The sequence below is a fragment of the Lagenorhynchus albirostris genome, chromosome 8, assembly GCF_949774975.1.
Source record: "Lagenorhynchus albirostris chromosome 8, mLagAlb1.1, whole genome shotgun sequence".
Lineage (NCBI taxonomy): Eukaryota > Metazoa > Chordata > Mammalia > Artiodactyla > Delphinidae > Lagenorhynchus > Lagenorhynchus albirostris.
In genome coordinates, this window is record NC_083102.1 from 98,870,202 (window position 1) to 98,891,702 (window position 21,501).

General features: G+C 41.3%; 1 long non-coding RNA gene across 1 annotated transcript in view; it reads right to left on the reverse strand.

Moving 5' to 3' along the window:
* The window catches only part of LOC132524900 (uncharacterized), a 78,023-nt gene extending 69,790 nt beyond the window's left edge, over nt 1-8,233 (reverse strand). The window contains exon 1 of the long non-coding RNA XR_009542083.1: nt 8,146-8,233. This is a non-coding gene — a long non-coding RNA (uncharacterized LOC132524900). The remainder of the gene's footprint in view (nt 1-8,145) is intronic.
* Between the last annotated feature and the right edge of the window lie 13,268 nt (nt 8,234-21,501).

The window sequence follows — 21,501 nt, forward strand, 5'->3', positions numbered from 1 at the left end:
TCGTTTGTTTGACTTGCGTGATGGAGGTGATTGACAGGTGTCAGACAAGTGCTGCGCGCAGAAGCCACAGCCCGGGTCCTCCAGGCAGAGGCAGGTGGGCAGACAAGCAAGTCTCTACCACTGAGTGGGGCAAGGGCTTTTCTAGCAGGTGGGGTGGTACCTCTTCCGGCCTCGTGTGGTCAGCTGTGGCTTTCCAGGCGAAGTGTCTCCGAGCTGAGTTTTGAAAGGTGGTAGGCGTGAACCAGGGTTTGCCCAAACTTCTCACACAGCTGTCTGTACTCGCTGTTCCACACCTTCAGCTTCCATTTTCTACTCTCTTTCTCTCCCCGCTACGTCATCTCAACAAGAACCGTGTCTTCAAATGTCAGAAATCTATTTGGTTTGGGCCTCTCTCCCTAGTTCCCCACAGTCACCCGACTACCTCTCTGAATCTCTGCTTGAATTTGAAACTGAAATTTCAAATAGGATGACAACCGTGCCAAAGAGAACTCTCGAGTTTTCCTATGCAGCCTTCCCAATATGCCATAACCCGAGGATCCCATGGGCTTCTGTCTTCCCTTCACACCCATATCCAATTCATCCTGTTTAATTTCACAACATATCTTAAGCCACTGTAAGCTGCCAGCATCTCTTGCCTGGATGATGGCAAGTTGCCTGGTCAGCCTCCTGCCTCCACCCTGGGCTTTCTAACCGCCTAAGCTCCAAGCAGAGAGAGGCACCGGCACAAATCTCATCTTGTTGCACCACAGTACTCCATGGCTTCCCACCTTGCCGGTGTTCTAACCCTCACCACAATCAACAAGTACCTGCCTGTTCTGGCCCCAGTAGCTCTCCCCTCTACCATCCTTGCTTCTCCCATCCCCAGATCCTTACCCTCATCACTAAGGTTTCCCCCCCAAGTCTGCCCATCCTCCTATTAAGGCTACCCTTCAGGAAATCTCCATCCTATTATCCGTCTTATCTTCATAAAATCCGTAAGTTCCTGAAACACCCTGTTTGTTTGCTATGTGTCTGTTGTTTGGTCTCTCCCTACTAGAGTGTGTGTCCTAGGGGGCAGGACTCTGCTTTGCTCCTGCTGCACCCGGGCTACCAGTACAGGACCGCAGGCATGTAGGTGCACAGTGCACCTTGCAGAGAGAGGGTGGGGCTGGTGAGTCAGCAATAGATGAGTATGCCTGCGTCTGGGGCAATAAAGTAGAAAAATCAGGTGCTGGGGAGGACGGCTTTAAGAAAGAATGGAAAAAGTCAGATTTTCGTTCCTGAAAATTCACTCTGGAAAGAGGAAATACCTGAGCAAGGGAGGTAAGTTAGGAGGATGTTGTAAAAGCCCAGAAGACAGATTGTGATGCCTTAACTGTGGTACTGGAAAAAAAGACCCTGATGGGGGGAGGCAGAGTTAAGAAATAACAGGGAAAAGAAATCTATAGACTATTTGAGGTGGAGATGAGAAGTCAAGGATAACGCCCAGGTCTCCATCTTGACAAGTCAGGGTCTCGGTGCTGTCAGTCCCTGAGAGGGGCTGTGAGGAAGAGGGAGATGTTGGTGACGTCTGGGTCACATGGAACACAGCCCGGGAGACATGCTGGCCACGAGGCTCATCTGAGCCAGCAGGGGCGTCTCTCCCAGAAGCCCAGGCTCCTCTGGGTGATACTTCATATATTTGATCTAGCTTGTGGGATAGCAAATCTTGTATTTACAGGAGAATTTTAAGGAACTTATTCTGTTAGGGAGATGATAAATTCTTTAGAAACAACCTCCTCTCATGATCTTTTCTTTTTTAATTCATAGATTGATTTTTCTTCTTTAGTCTGTTGATGTGATGGATTCCATTACATGATTTTTGAATGTTTAACCAGCCTTGTATACCTGGAATAAATTCCACCTGGTCATGGCATATAATTCTTTTTATACATTGTTGGATTTGATTTGCAAATATGTTTTTGAGAATTTTTCACATCTACCTTTATGAGACATATTGGTCTGTAGTTTTCCTTTCTTAAGATGTCTCTCTCTGGCTTGGGGCACTAGCATAATGCTGGCCTCATAGAATGCTCTATGAATGTTCTATCTCTGCTTCTATTTTCTGGGACTGGTGTAGAGAATCGGAAAAATTTCTCTACAGTCTAGTAGAATCCACCAGTGAAACTATCTGTGTCCACTGCTTTCTGCTTTGGAAGGTTATTAATTATTGATCTAATTCTTTAATAGATATTGGATTATCTAGTTCTTTTTTAAGTGAGTTCTGTGGATTTCCTCCATCAAGAAATTGGTCCATCTAAGTTTCAAGTTTGTTGGCACAGAGTTGTGACCATTACCCTTTTAATGGTCATTGGCTATAACATTTTTAGAATTATGCCACTAGTTTTGTTCTTTCTTTGCAGGCTCTACAATTCATTTGCTCGCTTGTTGGCTTATTTAGTAACTATTTTTGCATGCCCGTTGAGGTCCAGGTGCTGTGTTGGGGCCCTGGGAACTAGGGGTAACAGCAGCAAAAGTCCCTGGCTGGTGGACCTAACAGTAGACTGTGGAGACCACCAGTCACAGGTGTGAGTCAGAGCGGGTGGTCTGGGAGGCATCCTGGAGATACCTTGGGCAAAGGCCAATCTGGGTGAGCCTTTTCCCTCTTTGGTGTGGGATCTGAATAACCAGTGGGAGAGAGAGATGGCTGGAGGGGCAGGCTGGCCATGACGACTGTAACTTCCAGACAGTGACGGAATGGTGGATTTATATGAACATGTGCAGGGATACTTTGGTTTAATTGCTTAGGAGAACTCATATGAGCCTATAATTAAAATGCTGGGTAATGGGACTGTTGAAAGGGATAAGAAGGTTTGCTCTGTAATCTCCTTTAATCTGCAACTGAACAACGGTTTCTTTGTTGTATCTGTTGTGCTTCTTTGTTTGTGAACAGTAGGCAACCCTGGCCACCCTCAGGGAAATGGGCTTATTTATCAACGAAATTTGGCTGGAGGCTGTGACGGCGGGCTGGATGGGCAGGCGCAAGGGCACCACACACTTTCTCGGAGTAAAACTCAATTGTTTTCAGCCTCTTCGTACTGCTGTTCAAGATGTAGACTCTGGGCATGCGATATCCACTTGGGGCTGTGCTCACCTCTCACCTAGTGCACCACTTCTACCCAGTGACAAAGAAGTCATACCTTATCTACGATTATTTCTTTAGGATATGTTCCAACAAGTGTAGTTACTGAATCAGAAGAAAAGTCCATTTTAAATGTTCCTGAACCTTTGTTGGGGGGGTGGATGTAATTTTAGAATTTCCTGGGGTTCACCTCCCTCTGTCTCTTTACTATATAGAACTGTTTATCACAGTGGCAGACACAGCCTTCCCTAGTAAATGCTTCAGCGAAGATATTCTCCTGTAGAATGACAAAGCCATTATCATGCCTATGAAATTTAATGTTATGCAACTGTTTTACTTTGTCCAAAAAATGTCTTTTAAAGATTTTTTTCCACCAAGATCTAGTTCAGGATCTCACACTGCCTTTGATTGTCTTATCTCTTTTATCTCCTTTAACAGTCTCCTGTATACTTTTGTTTTTCATGATTTTACTTCCAATAGTTACATCTTAAACCAGTAACAAGGTCAACTCGTTTATAGAAAATCAACTATGTGCCAGGAGTTCTGCAAGTCTCAGCATAATTTTAAGAGTATATTTTAAAATTTACTTTCCAGTTGCCTCTCTCCCTAGACAAGATCCGCTAGGGCAGGAGTCACATCCAAGAGCAGACCCTGAAGACCTGCTTGTTCAGATGATCTCACTCGACTCCCGTGAATGGTATATTAGTACCTGATGTTCAGGATGACTATAAGATTTGTCCAAATCGATAAGATCTGGCAAAATGGGCATTCAAATGAGGACCTCTGATTTCAAGTCTAAGTCTGTTTAACTTGAAAGCAGCCTGTCCCTCAGAACTTTAGTTTCCCCCAGGGAGACTTTTTTTTTAATTATTTAATTTATTTATTTCATGGCTATGTTGGGTCTTCGTTGCTGCGAATGGGCTTTCTCTAGCTGTGGCGAGCGGGGGGCTACTCTTCATTGTGGTGCGTGGGTTTCTCATTGTGGTGGCTTCTCTTGTTGCGGAGCACGGGCTCTAGGCGCTCGGGCTTCAGTAGTTGTGGCACGTGGGCTCAGTGGTTGTGGCTCATGGGCTCTAGAGCACAGGCTCAGTAGTTGTGGTGCATGGGCTCAGTTGCTCCGCGGCATGTGGGATCTTCCTGGATCAGGGCTCGAACCCATGTCCCCTGCATCGGCAGGCGGACTCTCAACCACTGCGCCACCAGGGAAGTCACTACCCCCCCCAACCCCCGCAGGGAGATTAAGGAATTAAACTGTCTCATCTCAAAAATACATCCCAGCTCTAGATGTGCTGAAAGTCAGAATGTTCAGGAGCTTCAAAGACTTAAGTCCTCCAAGCAACACAGCTTAGTGGAAGGAGCACGTTAAGACCCTGGCTTATGGGCAAGACATCGAAATTCTCACAGGCTCCCAGTGGCCTCACGCAGGAAGCAAGGTAACAATATCTGCCTAAGGGGGCAGAGGAGGAGAAGATGAGGTAGGGATGTGAACCACAAGGGTGATGCCTGGTGTGTGGTGAAACGCTTGCCGGAATGAGATGGAGATGGGGAAGCCATAAAATACGAGACAGAGGGCAGAGCAGGCAAGAGTCGAACAAAAGTCACTCTGAATACTCTGAATAATCATGCAACAGTCAACATTTTCTGCTGAAAGAAACCTCTCTATTTCTTCCATTCTTCCAAAAAATGAAGCTCAGTGTTCTGCCTCGTGTTCTGTACTAAGAACCCCAAGCAGGTAGGAGGTGTTAGAGTTTGTTCCTTCCTAGGTGATTGATAACTTGTGGGTGCAGAGTGTCTGAAGAACACAGACAGCACCATTCAGAGCTCATGGAATGAGAGCCAGATGTGACCTGGGAGGCTGACGCCATAATTCATCCACACAGTGCCCTGACCGGCTTCAGTCTCTGCCGCAGGCTGTGGCTCAGAAAATGCATTACAAAAAGATAGTTGGTATAGTTTGGGGATGACGAGGTGGAAAGTTAAAGCAGAATTAAAATTTACTTTAATTCTTGTAAATGAATCAATATATGTGTGTCTTCCAAGTTTCAGGCAAAACAAATTAGACTTTTTTTTAAGAAAAAAAAAGCAAAAATGTTCTTAGTTGCTAAGGATTTGTGTCTGGATCAAAACCAAGCTGGCTTCATAAACTTTAAATTATTTTAGATTTCAGGAAAACATGTTTCAGTTTGATGATGAGCAAGTGGAGATATCAGACATGTGCCTAAGGCTATACTAAATATTCTAGAAAGAAAACCACCATGCTTCCTCTTAAGAATGGAGGTTGGGACTTCCCTGGCGGTGCAGTGGTTAAGAATCCGCCTGCCAGTGCAGGCGACACGGTTCAAGCCCTGGACCGGGAAGATCCCACATACCGCGGAGCAACTAAGCCCGTGCACCACAACTACTGAGCCTGCGCTCTAGAGCCCGCCAGCCACAACTGCTGAGCCCACGTGCCACAACTACTGAAGCCCGTGCACCTAGAGCCCGTGCTCCGCAACAAGAGAAGCCACCGCAGTGAGAAGCCCGCGCACCGCAACGAAGAGTAGCCCCCTCTCGCTGCTCGCCATGTGCAGCAACGAAGACCCAACACAGCCAAAAATAAATAATAAATAAATAAATTTATTTAAAAAAAAAGAATGGAGGTGAACCGGATCTCTTTGAAAGTGCAGCTTACAGCAGGTATTCCAAGTAGTCAAACAGGGGAGCCCAACAGTCTTTGCACTTGATTCTCTGGGGAGCTAACTGGGCAGGAAGACCACTGGATGCTATCATAAAAATCCATGCAGTAAACAAGGTGGCTGAAGTGAGACGGTGGCCAATAGGAAGAAAGCAGTGGGACAGTTCTAGGAGGTCGCCTCAAGGGGGCTGGTTCATTGGTAGTGTCTGGATGGAGAAGGTGGGCTGAGGAAAGCAGGGTGTCCAGGATGAATCCAGGTTTCTGGCTTGAGTTGTTGGAAATTACCTAGCCTTTCAAAACTTTAGTTTTTTCTTCCATAAAATGGAGAAAACATCATGTACTCTACAGTTGTTATAGAGCTTGGAAAGTTTCTTAATACGCCTAAGAGTGCCTGGAACACAGAGCATGTTTACTAAATGTTTTTCCTGCTACGTGTCCTGCTTCCTCTTCCAGCCTCCCTCCTCCAGCTCCAGGCCTGGTGGTACTCCTGCTTGCAGGAATGAACACTTTTCTCTCCCAATCAGGCCTTCTCCCCTGCATCTTATCGAAGCACCTCACCTGCCTAGCATGGCATAGCTTTAGCTTGCTGTGTCATCAGTTACTGAGATAAATCACCACCATTCTCATCTCAATGTCAGTCGCCCTTGGAATGCAGGCTGTTCGTAGCATGGAGGGATAACATTTTTATTTCTTTTCAGAAGTGGATCAGGTTCTTTTTGCTCCTTGCCATTTCTTCCCTCGCTTACCCCTTTCCCTCTCCTGCATTCCAGCAAATAGTTGGATCCCTACTGCATCAGAGAAAGGATGCGATAGCTGGAAAGCAAAGACAACAAACAAACAACAATAATGGCAAAACTCCTGGGTCTCATCGGTGTTGATTTCTCAAAGCAAATCACTCAGGCAATTAAGAAGACGTGAGAGAAGTGGTCACACACATATACACACACCCCTCACGTCTGTCTCTTCTCTCCAAAACCTGTGGGCACAGAGGGCTACGTGCCTCTTTTCCTTCCTAATCCTCCCCAAGGCATGCATGCATGTGTGCATGCACGTGTGTGTGTACGTGTGTATCTATGAGGCAGACAGAGAGAGAGAGAGAGAGAGAGAGAGAGAGAGAGAGAGAGAGAGAGAGAGAGAGGGAGAGAGGGGTACCTCCTGAGGGACCGACCAGCGTGGGAGGAACTCCTTCCTCGGATCAGACACTTGGCAACAGCCAGAGTCAACATCCTCTGCTGGGCCAGGCCCGGGGGTGCAGATGGTTGAGGCGTTAGGAAGCTGAGCAGGCAGGAGGGTGCACGCCTCACATGGCCACTGCCGTCCGAGGCTCCACCAGCTCGCAGGATGGCCTGGGCTTAGCGTGTCTGTTGGCGTGGCACCCACAGAGGAGTGAAGGTTGGTGACAAACCCAGACCTCACCATGGGGAAGGAATAAAACCTGATTTCAAAACTGTAAATGGGCTGATTTGAAATGATCTGTTTTGTGAGGGTAAGTTGCAGAATATATTGCTCTAGAAATTTTCCCCTCAATTTCTAGAGAGTATACACATAGAAGGTTATGACTGAAGTAAAGTTGTGTACTGTTTTTGAGAAAACGGTACAATTATTTGTATTCTTTTACACGCTCGCCCTCTGGGTCCACTAGTGTCCAGGGCTGACCACAGTACATCTGGGCTGTGGGCACAGCTCAGCCCTTTCACTAAGGACAAATGTAAAGCAGCCCTGGCACCATCATCTGCTTAGTTTAGGGACCTCCCTCCAAACCCACATCCCTTCTGTGCCTCGTCCATCACTAGTTGATTACTCTCATTAAAACAAAGCAATGATTTGATTTTTCCAAGGAGCTTCATCAGAATGAGGAAAAATTAAATTTACCAAGGAAAGGAGGAAATGGTTGAATAACTATATGACAAGTAATTGAATTTTAAGTCTGTGGATGCCCCGGTGTGATTCAATTCTGACACATGAAGCTAGTAATGAGAGGAAGAGTCCTCTTCCGTGAAGAAACCTGCTAACCCACATAAATAGCCTGGTGTTCCTGGTCATCTGGTCCCCTTAGTGATGCGTGACTGGTTTACTCCACGGGCAGAATCTGGTCCTTGCAGAGTGACTTTGGGAGTCTGCGCAGCAGTTACAGACATTACTAAGAACCTACGACACACCCAGTGTGATACTGTAAACCCCCACTTAATCCTCGAAAGGCCCGAGAGGAGGGTAATATTATTTCCATTTTGCTTATTAGATAACAAAGACCTCAGGAGGTTGGAAAAATACCAGACATAGAAAGTACCAGAGCTGGGACTTGAATCCTGTACTTCTAACTTTTGTATGTTATTTCTACCACACTCATGGTCACTTGTAGGAGGATGCTTACCTCCAGGTGCACCAGGATGCAGGAATCCTGCTGGGACCAGCTCATCTGTTTACTGAGCGTCTATCTTCTTGGTGCCTTTTTCAAATCTAGTCAGAACGAGAGGAGACATACTCTTACATTTTTTGAAAGGACTCAGTTACTGCATACATGGCCAGTTTACTTAGGAATGAATTCGCTATTTTAAAAACCCATCAATAAGCAAAAAAAAATTTTTTTAAAGATAGCACTAAATGCCAGAGAGATTGCAACGAAACAACACCCTAATACATTGTTGACGGGAGTGTTCATTGCCTAACACCCTAATACATTGTTGATGGGAGTGTTCATTGCCTTAATCTTTTAAAACATTGATTTGGCAATTATTATGACTTGAACTGTGTCCCCTTAAAATTCATACGTTGAAGTCCTAGACCCAGTCCCTCAGAACGTGACTTTATTTGGAAATAAGGTCTTTGAAGATGTAATCAAGTTGAGATGAGGTCATACCGGAACAGAATGTGCCCCTAATCCAATACAAGGGGTCTTTACACAAAGGGGAAATCTGGACACAGATACACAAGAGGAGGATGTGAAGAGACTCAGGGAGAAGACAGCTGGCTATGAGCCAAAGAGAAGCCTGCAACAGCTCCCCCACAGCCTCAGAGGGAACCACTCTGATGACACTTGATCTTACACTGACAGTCTCCAGAGTGTCACACAAATGGTTCTGTGTGGGGCTTCCCTGGTGGCGCAGTGGTTGAGAGTCCGCCTGTCGATGCAGGGGACGTGGGTTCGTGCCCCGGTCCGGGAAGATCCCACATGCCACAGAGCAGCTGGGCCTGTGAGCCATGGCCGCTGAGCCTGAGTGTCCGGAGCCTGTGCTCCGCAACGGGAGAGGCCACAACAGTGAGAGGCCCGCGTACTGCAAAAAAAAAAAAAAAAATGGTTCTGTGTGGCCATGTGTTATGGCAGCCCTAGAAAACCAATACAGCAATACATCCTGAGAATGTTAAAACTGACGATACCATTCGGTACAGGAGTTTCTTGCCTTTGGTTGCCTCTTAAGGAATAATGAAGACTGACATAGGTTTATGCACAAATGTATATTTCTCAGGTCTTTCCTTCCCCATGCTTTTGCAGGAGGCCATTCAAAAGTCCTCCAGAACCCGCTTTACTTCTGAAATTTCTCTGGGAGCGTGAGCATCAGTTACGAAGAAAATGCTGGCCAGGTTTTCCTCTCCTTGTCTGGCCCCCTTCAGCGAATCAGCACTCACACTTCATTCTGTGGACGTTACTGTCCCTGGCTGCTGCCCTGTCGCAGCTCCAGTGCTCTGGGTTCTGACCACAGGCGAAGGTGAAGCCCAGTCTCTCTCCTGGGGTCCAGGATGCGAGTCTGCAGGTGGGCTGGGCCCACAGGTGTCACAAGGACCCCACAACCACTGAGGACGCTTCCTCTTGCAGCCCAGCCTTCAGGACTGGACCTGCCAGGGTGCGGCTTTTGCAGCATCTTGCAGAAGGGAGCCCCGGGCCATCGGGCCACCTGATTCTGAGCAGTCTGGCCTGTGGACACATCTGATCTCTGTGCTGATCATGCTTTGGCTACCCATCCTGCTTCCCGCCCGCCGTGTGATATTCACACCAGTTCTCATGTCTGAGTCGATGCTGTGTCAAGCCGCCCACTCACGCCTAGCAGCAGAGCCCTGTGCCCCCCCCACAAGGGCATTAGAAAGTCAGCCGCGTGAGGCGGGCAGATGCAGGGACACGTCCTTTCTTTTTCGGATCTGAGCTTGCCAGATGTCCTCTGTAGTGAGGCAGCACCAACAGCCCCTCCAATACTCACAGGTTGACCCCTGTGCTTTGGAAACTTACGCAGAGTGTGCGAGGAATTCTGATTTTAAACACCGTCTCCTTGTGTGGCCTGTTTGCAGGACTGCACAGGCCGCTGGAGCAGCCCTGTTCACCTCTGACCCTTGGCCCACTAACCGAAACAAGGTGAATATTTCTTGGGCCGGTGTGGCGGAGGGAGGACCAGAGAATAAATCTGACCCTACTTCCACTGAAGGTGATGAATGGCCCCCCTTTCAAGCCGGGGCCCTCTGGCCCTTTTATTCACTGCTCTGGTTTTAAAAAGAGGAGGATGGATTGAGTGCCTTTCAACTGTTTACCAGCAGAAGGGCAAAGATCAGGTTACCAGCCCAGAATGATTCATCTTTTCTCCCAAATCAAAGCCTGTGTCCACAGTGCCTGTGTCCACATGAGTTCATCTTCCGTATTCAGACAGTCAGAGCAGGAGGCCAGGGACAAAATCCTGGGAGAAAGAGAGATGGAGTAATTAGGTGCAGACAGGGAGCAGTGAGGGCTCTTTTTCTGCCTTCACATTGGGACTTGAATAGAGTTTTTCGGGTTTTTTTGCGTTATTTTTTTAAGCGGAAGTGTCTCTGGTTTCCTCCAAGTCAGGACAATTAGCGATGTTTTTCCAAGGATCCTGAGTTGGGACATGTTTTAATTTGAGAAAAGTTTCCACTACAAAAATATGTATTTACATTTAGAAACATGACTGTTGGAACTGTGAGAACCAGCATTCACAATTGAAGGAAAAAGTGCTGTGGGTTTGAGACACTGATGCCATGACCACTGGCATTATAAATGTATGGAACATTCCTAACAGAGAGAATATAGTCAAGTATAGAGAACAGCCACTTACAAAATTCTAACATTTTGCCATATTTGTGTCAGTTTTCACTAAGAAATAAAATACACAGAGACCATGGAAGCCCCTCTGTACCTCCCTGTCCTTAAATCGATGTTTTCATCCCCAGAATGTTACTATACTATTACAATGGATAAATGTATCCATAAAAGATATATAACAAAGTATTGAATTTTATTTGAATGCATCATTCAATAATGAGCTTTTTTCACTCACTTATGTTTTTTTCATAACGTTTCACTCAATGTTTATGTTTCGTCAGTAATAATACTGACAGATATAACAATTCATTTCATTGAACTAGTGTAGGACATTTCATTTCATGCATATTGTACACTTCAATCATGATGATGGGTACTTAGGTGACTTCTGTCAAGAGCTGTGAACGGTCTGATGTTACACCCCACTTACCAGCTAACAAGGCTGCCGCAATCTCTTGAATGCTGGTAGAAGAGATGAGATTCCTGGGTCAGAGATGAGAGACTTCATTATTCACAGCCAAAGCAGCAGCCAGAGTGTTGGCATATTTGTGCTGGTTCCCCAAGCCCCCAGACCTACAGGGTGACGTGGAGAGCCAGATGACAGCTGCACAAGTTGGGTTGGGTTGGGTTGCAGGAGAGGACTTCTGAGCTTGGGGATCCTGCAGGTTTTGAGCAGGCAGTAGAGAAGCTGACTCTTGGTCCTGGAGTGAAAAATTCCCTCATCCTTTGAGGTTCCTTCCTGAAAATACAGCCCTGAAGATGGCTGCGTAAAGAGCAGTCAAGGCTGTGCAGTTTGGGCACAGCCAGCAAGGCATGTAGGGGAACCAGAAGCCCAAGGAGGACTGCATCTCCCAAAGCTTCCAAGTGCCAGCCAGCCCTTACAGAGGTACAAACAGGCATGCCATTTGTCTCCTTACCCAGCATATGTGAAAAGTAGGTTTGCTTCTCTCCAAATTGTTTTTTACAGTGGTTGTGGGAATTTACGATCTCCAATAGCACATAGGGATTTTCTTGCTTCTTTATCTCCTGTTGAACCCTTGTGTTGTCAGACACTTTTTTTAAAAAAAAATTTTTTATTTATTTTTTGTGGTACGCAGGCCTCTCACTGTTGTGGCCTCTCCCATTGCAGAGCACAGGCTCCGGACACGCAGGCTCAGCAGCCATGGCTCACGGGCCCAGCCACTCCACGGCATGTGGGATCCTCCCGGACTGGGGCATGAACCCGTATCCCCTGCATCGGCAGGTGGACTCTCAACCACTGTGCCACCGGGGAAGCCCTGTCAGACACTTTAATTTATGCTAAGCTGATGGTTACAGAAGGATAATGCAGGTTGTTTTAATGTTTCCTTGATTTTGAGCATGTTTTCACTTACAATATTGACCTTGCAGTTTCCTCTCTGTCCTTTGTCTTTTCATGACTTTTTGCCTGTTTTTGTGGATTCTCCTTTTTCAGATTGATTTGTAGGTGTTCTTTGTACATCCTGAATATAATTCTTTGCCAGTTATATGTATTAATAATATCCCTTCTCACTCTATATTTTGTCTTCTCACTTGGTGTATAGATTTTTGTTTCAGAGAATAGTTTTAAAGTTTTAAATATGGAAGAGAAATTAAGAAAAAAATCCATTTACAATAACATCGGAAAGGTTAAAATACTCAGTAATAAGTTTCACTAAGGAGGTGAAAGAGCTGTAAACTGAAAACAACTGAAAAGTTGATAAAAGAATTGAAGAAGATACAAATAAATAGAAAGATATCCCATGTTCTTGTATTGGAAGAATTAATATTGTTAAAATGTCCATACTACCCAAAGTGATCTACAGATTCAATACAATCCCTATCAAAATTCTAATGGCAGTTTTCATAGAAATAAAAAAAAATTATCTTAACATTCCATTGTATGGAACCACAAAAGACTCCAAACAGCCAAATTAATCTTAAAAGAAATATAACAAAACTGTAGGGATCATACTTCCTGATTTCAGACTATATTACAAAGCTATAGTAATCAAAACAGTATGACACTGGCATAAATACAGATACCAGTGGAACAGAATAGACAGCCTAGAAATAAACCCATTGTTCACAATAGACAAGATATGGAAACAGCCTAAATTTCTGTCAATGGATAAAGAAAATGTGATATCACACACACACACACACACACACACACACACACACACGTACAGTGGAATATTATTCAGCTACAAGAATGATGGAAATTCTGCCATTTGCAATGACATGGATGAACCTGGAGGACACAATGACATGGAGGAACCTGGAGACACAATGCCATGAAATAAGCCAGACACAGAAATACAAATGCTGTATGATCTCATTTACATGTGGAATCTAAAAAATTCAGACTCACAGAAACAGAGAAAATGGTAGTTACCAGGTGCTCAGGACTGTAGTGAATAGGTCAAAGGGCACAAACTTTTAGTTAAAAAATGAGTAATTTCTGGGGCTCTATGTACAGCATGGTGACTATAGTTAATAATGTCATATTGTATACTTGAAATTTGCTAAGAGAGTAGACCTTGTGTTCTCATTGCACACACACACACACACACACACACACACACACACAGAGAAATGATACCTATGTAAGGTGATGGATGTGTTAATTAGCTTTATTATGATAATCATTTCACAATACATATGTATATCAAATCATCACCTTAAAAATACATAATTTTATTTGTAAATTATACCTCAGTAAAGCTGAAGTTAAAACAGTTTGTTTTTGTTTGTTTTTTTTGATTTTTTTAAAATTTTTGGCTGCATTGGGTCTTCATTGCTGTGCATGGGTTTTCTCTAGTTTCAGCGAGCAGGGGCTACTCTCTGTTGCAGTGCACAGGTTTCTCATTGTGGTGGTTTCTCTTGTTGGGGAGCACAGTCTCTAGGCATGCCGGCTTCAGTAGTTGTGGCATGTGGGCTCAGTAGTTGTGACTCACAAGATCTAGAGTGCAAGGTCAGTCGTTGTGGTGCATGGGCTTAGTTGCCCCATGGCATGTGGGATCTTCTGGGACCAGGGCTCAAACCCGTGTCCCCTGCACTGGCAGGTGGATTCTTAAAAACTGGGCCACCAGGGAAGCCCTAAAACAGTTTTAAATAATCAAATTTATTTTTAATTTTTAAAATTTTGTTTTTGCATGTTAAGAAACTCCTATATTTTTCCTGTTTTTCTTTTAAAAACATTAAAGTTTTGTTTTTTTCATTTAGGTCTTAAACACATGGGGAACTTAATCTTTTGTGTAGTGTGAGGTGTTGAATCTAATTTACTTTCATATGTGGACAACCAATTGTCTGATCATAATTTAGTGGATTCCCCACATACAGGTAAAATAGCCGTTCCATCATGCTCAACAGTTGTTCAGGCTAAAAACCCTGGAACTATCCTGACTCTTGTACCTGATATCCAATCCATCAGCAAATCCTGACAGCTCTACCTTAAGCAGCTCTCCCCTAGCCGGCCATTTCTCATCTCCACCACCACTGCTGCTCAGCACCACACCACTCCCACCTTTCACCTGGATTACTCTCTGGCTTCCTAATTAGACCTCCTCCTCCTTCTCTTGCTTCCCTACAGCTTCTTGTCCACACAACAGCAGAGTTACATCTTTAAAAACATATTTGATCATGCTATTCCCTGCTCACATTCAGGATAAAATTCACAATTATACCATGTCCTCAAGCAACCTGATTGCTGGCTGCTTTCCTCACTTCATTTCCTCCTTCTCTCCCCCTCTCTCTGTCTCTCAGTGTCTGTTGGTTTGTCTCTGTCTCTCTCTCTTGTTCACTGTGCTAAAGACACACTTGCTATTTCTCACACACTGACTCTGTTCCTACCTCAGGGCCTTTGCACTTGCCACTTCTTTTTCCTGCCATTTCTCTTTCCTCAGATAACTGTACAGCTTGCTTTAACTTCATTCAGGTTTCTGATCAAGTATCACTTTATCAAAAAGGGCCTTCCCTATTCATCCTCTACTAAAATATATCCTTTCTACCCACTTACTTTATTTTCTTCATAACATTTACCACTACTCAATGTCATAGTATATTTGTTTATTGCATGCTCCACCTATTAGAAAGTAAGTGCCCTGAGGGAAGGCATTTTGTTAGTTTTTCTCATCCATCTATTTCTAAAGCCAGGAACAGAGCACAGCACAGAGTAGAGCCTTAAACACATATAATGACTGAATGAATGAATAAATGAGTAAAGGTTCCAACTGGGAAAAATAAAATCAGTGTTTGGTAATAGTCTTACTAAATTGAGATTTAAGTCCCTCCGTTTTATTATCTTTATAAAAATTGCCTTAGCTATTGTTGGGCTTCATTTTTCCATTCCAATTTTATGACCAATGTGTCAAGTTCCACATAGACTCATATTGGGATTTGGATTGGAAATTCACTGTATTTATATATTAATATGTGGTGAATATCCCCATTTATTCAGGTTTTCCTTTATGTCTTTCAATAATGCTTAGTAACTTTTAAAACTAAAGGGCATGTATGTATTTTCTTATATTCATTTTTGGGAACACTCATGGTTTACACACACACAGTGTATAGGACTTTTTCCTTTTGTGTTTTCTAATTATTGGTGTATAGGAATACCTTTTTTTTTTTTTAATTTATAAAAAAATTTTATTGAGTATAGTTGATTTACAGTGTTGTGTTAATTTCTGCTGTACAGCAGTGACTCAGTTTTACATATATATTCTTTTTCATATCCTTTTCTTTTATGGTTTATTACAGGATATTGAATATAGTTCCCAGTGCTATACAACAGGACCATGTTGTTTATCCATCCTATATATACCAGTTTGCATCTGCTAATCCCAAACTCCCAATCCTTCCCTCCCCCTCATCCCCTCCCCCTTGGCAACCACAAGTCTGTTCTCTATGTCTGTGAGTCTGTTTCTGTTTCATAGATATGTTCATTTGTGTCATATTTTACATTCCACATGTAAGTGCTATCATATGCTATTTGTCTTTCTCTTTCTGACTTACTTCACTTAGTATGATAACCTCTAGGTCCATCTGTGTTGCTGCAAATGGCATTGTTTCATTCTTTTTTATGACTGAGTAATATTCCATTGTATATATATACCACATCTTCTTTATCCATTCATCTGTTGATGGACATTTAGGTTGTTTCCATGTCTTGGCTACTGTAAATAGTGCTGCTATGAATATTGGGGCACATGTATCTTTTTGAATTTTAGTTTTGTCTGGGTATATGCCCAGGAGTGGGATTCCTGGATCATATGGCAACTCTATTTTTAGTTTTTGAGGAACCTCTATATTGTTTTCATAATGGCTGCACCAACTAACATTCCCAGTAACAGTGTAAGAGGATTCCCTTTTCTCCATACCCTCTCCAGCATTTGTTATTTACAGACTTTTTAATGATGGCCATTTTGGCCAGTGTGAGGTGGTACCTCATTGTAATTTCGATTTGCATTTCTCTAATAATTACTGATGTTTTGTATCTTTTCATGTGCCTATTGGCCATCTGTATATCTTCTTTGGAGAAATGTCTATTTAGGTCTTCTGACCATTTTTCAATTGGGTTGTTTGTTTTTTTGTTATTGAATTGTATGAGCTGTTTGTATATTTTGGAAATTAAGCCCATTATCGGTCACATAATTTGCAAATATTTTCTCCCAGTCCTTAGGCTGTCTTTTCATTTTGTTTATGGTTTCCTTTGCTGTGCAAAAGCTTATAAGTTTGATTAAATCCCATTTTTTAATTTTTGCTTTTATTTCTATTGCCTTGGGCAACTGACCTAAGAAAACATTGGTATGATTTATGTCAGAGAATGTTTTGCCTATGTTCTCTTCTAGGAGTTTTATGATGTCATGTCTTATATTTAAGCCTTTAAGCCATTTTGAGTTTATTTTTGTGTAGGGTGTGAGGGGGTGTTCTAACTTTATTGATTTACATGAGGGTGTCCAACTTTTCCAACACCACTTGCTGAAGAGACTGTCTTTTTCCCATTGTATATTCTTGCCTCCTTAGTGGAAGATTAAGTGTCCATAGGTGTGTGGGTTTATTTCTGGGCTCTCTATTCTCTTCCATTGATCCATATGTATGTTTTTGTACCAATACCACACTGTTTGGATTACTGTAGCTTTGTAGTATTGTCTGAAGTCTGGGAGGATTATGCCTCCTGTTTTGTTCTTTTTCCTAGGAATTGCTTTGGCAATTCTGGGTCTTATTATGTTTCCACATAGTTTTTAGGATTATTTGTTCTAGTTCTGTGAAAAATGTCATGGGTAATTTGATAGGGATCCCATTAAATGGAATACTATTCATTTTTGTATGTTGATCTTCTATTTAAGAATTTTTTCAGTTGATTGCCTTGATTTGAGAAGGGGGTAAACAATCATGTCATCTGAAAATGAGGACAGTTTTGTTTCTTTCTCTCTAAATCTTATCCTTCCTAAATGTTTTTATTTTATTGCATGGTTTTCTATCTACAAGACAGAGGCAGTGATAGCAGACATCCATGTCTTGTCCTGTATTTTATTTATTTATTTATTGATGAATCTCTTGGTTATATTTGGCACATAAATATATATATACACACACACACACAAACATGTATGTACTACTATGCACATGCAGAATTATAAATCACTATATTGTATGCCTGTAACTTATATAATATTGCACATTAACTATACTGCAATTAAAAAACTTTCCTCTTTAACAGTATTTTCCACTTTGTAACATGCTTTCGTGTACATTACTCATTTGAATTTGACAACAATCCTAAGAAGCAGGGAAAGGAACATTATTCTTTTTTTTTTTTAACTTTCTTTTTAACATCTTTATTGGAGTATAATTGCTTTACAATGGTGTGTTAGTTTCTGCTTTATAACAAAGTGAATCAGCTATACATATATCCCCATATCTCTTCCCTCTTGCATCTCCCTCCCTCCCACCCTCCCTATCCCACCCCTCTAGGTGATCACAAAGCACTGAACTGATCTCCCTGTGCTATGCGGCTGCTTCCCACTAGCTATCTGTTTTACATTTCGTAGTGTATATATGTCCATGCCACTCTCTCGCTTTGTCCCAGCTTACCCTTCCCCCTTCCCATGTCCTCAAGTCCATTCTCTAGTAGGTCTGTGTCTTTATTCCTGTCTTGCCCCTAGGCTCTTCATGACCTTTTTTTTTTTTTTTTTTTAGATTCCATATATATGTGTTAGCATACAGTATTTGTTTTTCTCTTTCTGACTTACTTCACTCTGTATGACAGACTCTAGGTCCATCCACCTCACTACAAATAACTCAATTTCATTTCTTTTTATGGCTGAGTACTATTCCACTGTATATATGTGCCACATCTTCTTTACCCATTCATCTGTTGATGGACACTTAGGTTTCTTCCATGTCCTGGATATTGTAAACAGAGCTGCAATAAACATTGTGGTACATGACTCTTTTTGAATTATGGTTTTCTCAGGGTATATGCCCAGTAGTGGGATTGCTGGCTCGTATGGTAGTTCTATTTTTAGTTTTTTAAGAAACCTCCATACTGTTCTCCATAGTGGCTGTATCAATTTACATTCCCACCAACAGTGCAAGAGGGTTCCCTTTCCTCCATACCCTCTCCAGTACTTATTGCTTGTAGATTGTTTGATGATGGCCATTCTGACTGGTGTGAGATTATATCTCGTAATTTTGATTTGCATTTCTCTACTCTATTTTAATACGCATGCTACTAGTATTATACTATTAGGTATGATGCTTGCTATAGGTTTGGAAGGGCCACCTAAGTTCTCTTATTACTAGCTTGCACAGGTTTTATGATGAAATAGTGTAAAATTTTATGGATTACTTTTTCTTCTTTAATCTGTAATGTGGTAATATATTTTCTGATGTTAAGCCCCTTTCAGAATAAACACTGCTTGTCATAAAGTATTATTTTTATACACTGCTAAATTTGACATTTTAGTATTTTAAGATTTTTGAAATGATGTTCATTAATAAGATTTATCTAAAATTTTCATTTCCTATAATGTCCTTAGCCAGTTAAAAAAATCCATATTTTACTAATGTTATAGAACAAGTTGCTAAGGTTTCACTCTTTCTGAATTCTCTGGAACAATTTGTATGATATAAGGATATCCATTTCCTGAATGTTTCCTAAAATTTGCTTGTGAAAATGCCCTAGATATTTTGAGTACCATTAGATTTCTACTTCTAATTCTTTAAAGTTTATGATTTGGATTCCTCTTTTTTCTTAGTCAAATTGATCATATTTTTCTAGAAAATGTCTCATTTAAATTTCCAAATGTATTAGGAGAAAATTGTTCATAGTATTAATTTACTAATTTTTTAATCTGTATGGTGTCTGGATTTATATCTTTTTATATTCTTATTATTCAGTTGTGATTTTTCTTATTATTTCTATAACAATTCCATTAGAGATTTGTCTACTTTTAGCATTCTTTTCAAAAAACAATCTTTTGATTCTACTGAGTCTATTTTTTTGTTTTCTATTTTATTTACATCTGTGCTTATCTTTTTTTAATTTTTTCTTTCTACATTCTTTGTGTTTATTCTATTTACCTTTCTCTAGTTTCCTCTGCTGGACATTAAAATTATTTATTTTTAAACCTCCCTGCTTTGTAATGAATATATTTATAAATTTTCTTCTAAATTCTGATTGAGATGCATCATACAAGTTAATTTGCATTGTGATTTTCTCTTTAAGTCATGAGTTATTTCAGTTATTTTAAGTTTCATTATTATGGCTGTTTTCAAGTAATCTATCTCTATTTTTTGTTCTAACTAAATGGTTCCATTGTGGTCAGAGAAAAGTTCCAGATAATATTAATTTTTTAAAAATATGTTGAGATTTCTTTTGTGGTATACTGCACAATGAATTTTTGTAAAGAATCTATGTGACCTCAAATATAACGTATAGTTCCTTTTTGTTGAGTATAGGGTTTCATAAAGAACTATCAAATCAAGATTAATGTTTATCAAAATCTTTTCTACTTTTACTGCTAGTTTGTATACTTGATCCTTCTTTTTCAGATGGAGGTAAAGTTGTCATTACATCCTTGTAATTCTGTACATTTTTCCTTCATAATTCAAGACAATGTTGTTGGGTACAAGTAAGTTCATGATTATTATATCTTAATTATTGATCATTCCTTTAAATTTATCCCTTTTAATACTTTTAGCCTCAAATTCTATTTTTCATCAATATTGCTTTCTTTTGGTTAATATTTGTATATTTTAACTGTTATTTTCAACATTTCTATGTTGTTTAGATATGCTTTTTTAAAAGAATTATTATTTTTATTTTTAACTACTTTATTTATTTATTTTTGGCTGCATTGGGTCTTTGTTGCTTCGTGTGGGCTTTCTGTAGTTGTGGTGAGTGGGGGGCTACTCTCCGTTGCGGTGCGCAGGCTTCTCATTGCGGTGGCTTCTCTTGTTGCAGAGCATGGGCTCTAGGCACGCAGGCTTCAGTAGTTGTGGTGCGTGGGCTCAGTACTTGTGGCGCACGGGCTTAGTTGCTCCATGGCATGTGGGATCTTTCTGGACCAGGGCTCGAACCCATGTCCCCTGCATTGGCAGGTGGATTCTTAAGCACTGCACTACTGGGGAAGCCCTAGATATGTCTTTCATATACAACACTTAGATGATTTTTGTTATTTAAAAATCCAATATGATAGTTTCTGCCTATTAGTAGGTTTATTCATCATATTTCTTATTATAGGTGACATATTTGACCTATTTACCAATCTTATCTTTTGCTTTTATTTATCTTTTTTTTCTCTGCTTTTCTTTTAAAAGCTTCCTTTGTGCCTCTGTTCTACTGTAAATATTTTGTATATTCTCTCCCCTATTTTAATGGTTTCTAAGCACACACACAATCTGTTGACAGTTATCCTTACTTAATATATAATATATTTGCAACATATATCTCTTTATATGATATATCCTTAATTCATAATACAGTATATATATATATTTTTTTACATACAGCTTAACATACATATACTTTAACTGTCATTCAACATTACATTTCCTCCCTCTGCACCTAAAAGAACACAGCATCTTGTAAATACCTGTTGAACATCACCCACCCCATGTAATTTTTGTTTACATGTTTATCTTTTTAACAAAAATTGTTAATGTATATATACATTATATATGTATAATCAATAATTAATGTATAATCAATAATTAACATGTACCTGTATATGTATAATCAATAAGCAGTTTCATTTTTAACATAATATATCGAGTTCCAACCTCACCCTTGGTCTTGTATACCATGACTTCTGTCTGGGTTCACTTTTCTTCTCACTGGTCTACAACTTTTCATGATTCTCTTAGTGAGTGTCTATGGGTAGGAAACTGGAATAGCTTTCATATGTCTGAAATGTCTTCCACCTGACTGCATCCTAGATGCTAGCTTACATGGCATAGGATTGTAGGTAATCAATATTTTCCCTTTGAAAATATCACTCCAGTGCCTCTGGCCTCTGTTTTTCCTGATGAGAAGTCTTCTGTCATCTGGCTGATATCTGTTGTATGTTGTCTTTTCTCAATTTTCTGGTAGCTTTTAGCATTTCTCTTTCCCCATGACACATGAAGCTGCTGTACCAGGTGTCATGGTGTGGACTCCCTGTCATTCAGGCTGCTTGA